Source organism: Acipenser ruthenus, chromosome 47 (assembly GCF_902713425.1).
Source record: "Acipenser ruthenus chromosome 47, fAciRut3.2 maternal haplotype, whole genome shotgun sequence".
Classification (NCBI taxonomy): Eukaryota; Metazoa; Chordata; class Actinopteri; order Acipenseriformes; family Acipenseridae; genus Acipenser; species Acipenser ruthenus.
In genome coordinates, this window is record NC_081235.1 from 9,199,586 (window position 1) to 9,206,466 (window position 6,881).

General features: G+C 37.0%; 1 protein-coding gene across 1 annotated transcript in view; it reads left to right on the top strand.

The window, feature by feature from the left end:
* The first annotated feature begins 228 nt into the window (after nucleotides 1-228).
* Nucleotides 229-6,881, top strand: part of LOC117401533 (nuclear factor interleukin-3-regulated protein) — a 16,235-nt gene continuing 9,582 nt past the window's right edge. The window contains exon 1 of the mRNA XM_034002312.3: nucleotides 229-472. The gene's annotated coding sequence lies outside the window, so the exon portion shown is untranslated. The remainder of the gene's footprint in view (nucleotides 473-6,881) is intronic.

The window sequence follows — 6,881 nt, forward strand, 5'->3', positions numbered from 1 at the left end:
CAAAAATTGTGACATAGCTTGATTAGGCTTCTTAGTAAGATGTTCAATTCTCTTTTTTTCTGTTAAACAACACCATCAAATCATGTTAATTTGTCCTCAGTTAGAGCACCCCCCTTCCCCCCCCCCCCCCCCCCCCACACAGCTCCTGTGGTTTAGTGAGAACTGCCCCCACGCTGTCTTATCACAGAGGACGCACACACACACACAGAGCCAGTGGTTTCAGAGAAAGAGGCACACACACACACACACACACACAAACCTCATCATCCCTTATCACCAGCCGGACCTGCACACAGGTAATATCATCACTGCTCTCCTCGCTCACTCTCCCACTCATGTACTGAGACCAGAGCACCGCTGCTCAGCCTGCCTCCCACAACAAGACAAGAAAGGGAACCAGTGGGAGCTTTCAGTCTGGCTGCCGGTGTCTTCATCGCTGTCAGAGCTCTGCCTCAACACTCAAGTGCAGCAGGTAAGATTTGTTTTCAGTACTGCTCTGTAGAAACTACCTCTCTGTGCTGTGCCTTTATTAACTACCTGTGCAATTAACTGCTGTGGTGAGGGGGGAGAGATAATCAAAACTAAAAACTAAAAACATTATTTGGTCATTTTTCAATGTCAAATAGTAGAGTAATAAAAAAATTAGCCTGCGATACAAAACTGCTGCCAGTTGATGCTATGAAAAGTTGCAGGAGTGATTCCCCAGTGAAATAACAAGATGCCATATTGACGTCTACACAGCAGGGACCTGGCCAGATACTGCTTTGACTGACGGTGGTTGAGCTGCTGAATTATCTGACTTTTTGCCATTCTGCTCTTTTTCAGCTGTTGTTTTTGTAACTATATATCTTTCCTCTCCTTCTCTGCTCTGCTTCTTTCACTCTTTGTTTGGGTTGTTCTTCAATCATTTCTTTAGAATTTGAAATCCCACCGCTGCCACCCTTCAAAAATATTGCTTTCCCCCTCCCCTCTTCCTCTCTGTCTCCATCTCTTTGTCAGTCGCCTGGTTTTCCCAACGCTCCCTCTCTCCCTCGCCCCTTGTCTGTGGTGTTCAGGAGCTGGATTTGTTTGCATCAGTTGATGGTTTTGGTCCAGAGAGAATGGAACAGTTCAGTGAGCCAGTGGGAGGCCAGCGTTAATTTTTTACACACACCGTCTTTCCACCAACCCTTCCATTCCTCTTGAGATGGGTTCTAATAACCTCTCTCTATTAATATTGAACTTGTACCCAACCAGCCAACAGGTGCAGACAGACACAGACTTCCTCAAACTAAAGCTGATTGCCCTTTAAAAAAGAAAGAAAGAATTAATTACTTCATCATTTTGAAAATATTTCGTTTCAGCAAAATACAATTCAGCACAAAGACTTTCACAATGCTTTCAATTGTGTTTATTATTATTATTATTATTATTATTATTATTATTATTATTATTATTTTGTTGATGTTAGAGCAGTTGTTTTTGTAAAAGGTGTGGTTGTTTTCACAGTGCTTTGTAAAATGGAGGAAAGTTGCTTCTATGAATAAGAATTTGAAAATGTATTTCCAGCAGGGGCTGTTAGCAGAGAGTGCAATGTGATGTTTTAATATCTAAAAGCTCGTCTTTATGGAGAGATCAGGCCGCTGCTGCTGACAGAGTTACATTTTTGTATTTTTTTTTAGTTAATTATAAAAAAATTATGATAAGACTGAAATGACTCCCTGTTTGCGCATGGATGTAAATATTGGTACAGCCTTTTGTGTGAAATATTGTGAGGTTTCAGTGCAACTTGCACGTTCTCTTGCTTGTGGGTTGTTTGTGCGAGCGTGAAAGTATTTTTGCAGCAGAGCAGCTCAAATTCTTCAGTTCCTGTTCCACAGCGGAAAATAAAAGAACTTATTGCAATGTCCATTATGCAATTCAAACGTATTGCTGATAATACAGGACACAAGTTCATTTTAGAGACCCACAAAGATATCAAAATATTTCAAATGGATGTTCTGAGATCAGTTCTTTAGAGATACTGCGGCACAACTAATAGGCCTATTAAATAAATATTTACTGTATTATTGAAACCCATCATCTCGAGTTATGTTGTATTTTTTAAGTGCCGTTAATTAAAGGATAGGTTTAATGTGCAGCAGCATCGCGCCCCTCGAGCAGCAGTGTGCATGAGACCTGTGAGGCAGAAACTGTGAACTCCTATCACAAGAACACAATGGCAGCAACTTCTAACACATTTTTCTTGGTTTCAAAACAAGTGTGAATTTCATTCCAGCACCTGCTCACACAGCACATTTTTAAAATCCAATTTAAAAACACAGATTTGTTTGCGTCGGCTTATTCTTGGAGCTGGATTGATTGGCCAATGTCCTTTTTTCTTTTTCTTTTATTGAGTTTTTATTGTAAAATGCTCTGCAGGACGAGTGCTAGATAAAAGCAAATCCTATTGCATTGTGTTGCATTGTGTTGCATTGTGTTGCATTGTATTGCATTGTGTTGCATTGTGTTGCATTGTGTTGCATTGTGTTGCATTGTGTTGCATTGTGTTCTTACCAGAGCAAGTAATCCACAGCTTCCTGAGGTTGTGATGCACTGACGCTCGTTATTATATCACATGCATACTGAGTTTCTCATAGACACGGAGAGCAGACAAAGACCCCCAAATCTGCTGCTTTTAAAGGGTGGCTTCATTCCCCGGGGGTCCCTCTTTCTAACCTGGATCCCACAGCAGGTATATCCGGGTTACAGCTTGGGAAAATGTTTTCTGCTAAAGAACTTGTTAAGGGTTAAAGTACCAATGCATTTTATAGTGTGATATACTGTTCATTAGTATTTCATTTTTTTAAAGCAATGTTAAGTTTAATATAAATGATTGCATCCAGTATATAAATAGATTTCATATTTGGGGTAATATTTTGATTTGCTTTAGCCAGTCATTGGGCCTGTTACTTGTTATTTTTGCTTGGCCTTCAGTTGATGTGAGGCTTTTGATTGAGCTGGAATAATTCGATTGCTATACATTGCATGTTCATCTTAACAGCAGTGGCTTCCTTATTTATTTAAAACAAAAACATGAATTCCACATTTATGAAATGGCAATGTTGAAACATAACATCTTTGACACTCTCCCCAAATCTGTATTATTAAAAACATATTCTCCCCTTTATAAAAATCGTCTTGCTATAAATATAACAGTGTTTAGTAACAGGTGCAAAAGACTGAGTTACTCAGCTGTGTAATTCTTTGAGCTACAGTATTAATGAAACCTGAACTACGTTCTTTAAAAGCGTCCAGATTAACTGTGGCTTAACGACACTGTAAAAAGCGATTATACTGTATCTCCACTGGACCGATTACTTACTGAAAGTATGTTCAGAATTCATTTTATTATTTATTTATTAGCAGACGCCCTTATCCAGGGAGACTTACAGTTGTTTCTAAATATTACGATACAAATTATCACATTACAAAATATCACATTTCAGAATATCACAAAATATCACATTACAAAATATCACATTACAGAATATCACAAAATATCACATTACAAAATATCACATTACAAAATATCACATTACAGAATATCACATTACAGAATATCACAAAATATCACATTACAAAATATCACATTACAAAATATCACATTACAGAATATCACATTACAGAATATCACAAAATATCACATTACAGAATATCACAAAATATCACATTACAAAATATCACATTACAAAATATAACATTACAAAATATCACATTACAGAATATCACAAAATATCACATTACAGAATATCACAAAATATCACATTACAAAATATCACAAAATATCACATTACAGAATATCACATTACAAAATATCACATTACAGAATATCACAAAATATCACATTACAAAATATAACATTACAAAATATCACATTACAGAATATCACAAAATATCACATTACAAAATATCACATTACAAAATATAACATTACAAAATATCACATTACAGAATATCACAAAATATCACATTACAAAATATCACATTACAAATGATCACATTACAAAGTATCACAGAATATCACATTACAAATGATCACATTACAAAGGATCACATTACAGAATATCACATCACAGATAAGATCCATTATAAAGTGCAGTAAAATCAGTAGAAAATAAGGCATGGTAATAAAACCACGCACCCATGCATTATTTTATATTTCTAAATTAACTGGGAAAACAGTTCAAATAGATTGATGTATTTATTTACTAATTAAATAACCATCTAAATAGCCACAGTGATAGGCCTAAATGAACACATTTGAATCTGATAATACATTAACATAATATATATTTTTTATTAGTATTTCAATCTTGCCACAGCAATGGGAAATAACAGTAGGGGCTACACCTGGATTTACTATAAAAAAAGCAGCTAATTTAAAAAAAAAATAATACTTTGTGGGTTAAGAAAATGCAGCCATTCCGGTTCATTTTCAGAGGCTGTATTTTCTCTTTGCAACGTCTGCCTGCAATTTCTTGAAGTTATATATCACACTGTATTTATGAAGAATTTATTATTTAGGCTGTATGGTGAAATGTAGGCCTACAGGCAATAAATACATATTTAATAATAATAATAATAATAATAATAATAATAATAATAACATGTTTAGGGATTGTTTGAGGAGCAGGCGTCTGCTGGTATTTTAAGCATTTCTCTGGTGATATAATATTTGTGAAGACACTCACCAGTAGAAAAACAACTTTCCTGGTTTATTAACACAGTGCCATGTACCAGCCTCGCTGATACAGGAGCCACAGGGAAGTCAAATATAAAACAGCACTTTAATTATAGGCAAAATCTGAAACGTGTTGAAGACATGAATATGTGAACACGGAGTCCTGTTCATTTTTAAAAGGTCTCTGTAACGTTATTATATAACAGCTCTCAGCGGGGAAGCACCGGCAGACCATCCTGTGTGCACACAGCAGCACTGAAAGACACTGAAGACAGAACACCGCTAACGAGATACAACGCATTCTCTTAATGCCCTTCATTAAAACACAGCTTTGCACTTGCCATGATAAATGTGATGCTATTTATTATGTAGTACTGCAATAACAACATGTAGATGCTTTAATAAATACTAATACGACTACTACTAATAATAACGCTATTTTACACGGTACTGCACTGGTCGTGTGGTTTGTCCTCCCCGCTGTGCTGAGAGGAGTTTTGCCGACGCGGAAAATGTCTTGTTTTAGATCGACGTGCTGTTGCTTCCCACACGGCGTTTCAGACACTCCACGTCGGCGGGGTTGAGCGCAGGGGCTCATTCTCACGACGCTCTGAAGGTCCTTTAGCCGCACAATTAGAATCATTATTGTTAGTTTCACATTACATTGATTACACCCCTGTTCTCACTCTAGTGTCTAATGTGGAATCACATGTGAACTGGGAGGTAAATATATCTAAAATACACTAAATATCTATCTATCTATCTATCTATCTATCTATCTATCTATCTTTCTATCTATCTATCTATCTATCTATCTATCTATCTATATATATATAGATATATATATATATAGATATATATATATATATATATATATATATATATATATATATATATATATAGAACGCTGCCTCTCAGATTTAACCGTAAGTGTGCGCAGCCACTCCACTGGTGACCCTGGAACACCCGGATAGAATGTCCGGCTGGAAAAACACAATGGGAGTTCACACGGGCTGAAGCAGCGTGATGCATATTCAGTGTAAAAGTGCAGAATCGTGTCTGAGCACTGCAGGTGTGACCTAGTGTTGTCGTTAGGATGTGTGGTAAAAACAAGATAACTATGTTCTGTTGTAGAAATATTAAACAGAGGCTATTCAGGTTTCTCTGTGCCTTGTTGCAGAATATGCACTGCTGGTTTGACATGGTCAATGATTTTGTCTACATTGTGAACTCTTAGTCGACATGCTGTTGTTCTGCCAGCACTGTGTATTATAGAATTGTTATTAGTTACCGCGCTTCAGCTATCTGTACCTCACAATGTATTTTTGGTTCCTTCATTATATATTTGTGTTTGTGGAGACCGCTGTGTTTCGCGAGGTCAGCAGAATTGTGAAGAGCGCTTGATTGCTGCCAGTCACTGAAACATTATGTGTGACATGCTAGACAAACGTATTGTGGTTTGATCTTTTTTTCTTTTGTACTGTACAGTGCTTTGCGACCCTTTTCTATAAAAAGCGCTCTATAAATGCAATAAATAAATAAAATAACAAATACATAAATAAATAAAACATCAACGGAGTCGGTTCATGACAAACAGGGCCGTGGAGAGAGCTGCTGTACTGAGAATAGCGGCTGTGTTTGTTCTCCCATATCAGATAAAGCCAGCAGCACCTCAGTTCTTTGAAAAGAGGGGGCAGTTTATGTGACTAACATGAAACAATCATTTCAAAATGGTCCCCGCCAGTGGTTAGAGAGTAGACTCGCTAGATGTTTTTAGTAAGATGCCTGGCCCTGATTTTGTTTTGATTAAAAAATGCTGCAAAGCAGATGCAATGCTTCATTATGAACCGTCCGCCTTATAATAAATAATCATTGCGAATCAGATCAATTTCTATGAAGTGTTCCCTTCGTTAAGTGTAGGAGTGTTCCGATCAATCTCACACAAGTCTAATAGAAATGTGCTCCTTCATAAGGAGTTACTGGCAGTTATCTCAAAGCCTTACTGGTTCATATTCAGGAGTGATTGTAACTATTTGGGAGCAGTGTTGTCTCGTTGCATTCTCCTTGTCATAGTCTCATTGCAGTGTTGTCTCGTTGCATTCTCCTTGTCATCTCTCTCATTGCAGTGTTGTCTCGTTGCATTCTCCTTGTCATAGTCTCATTGCAGTGTTGTCTCATT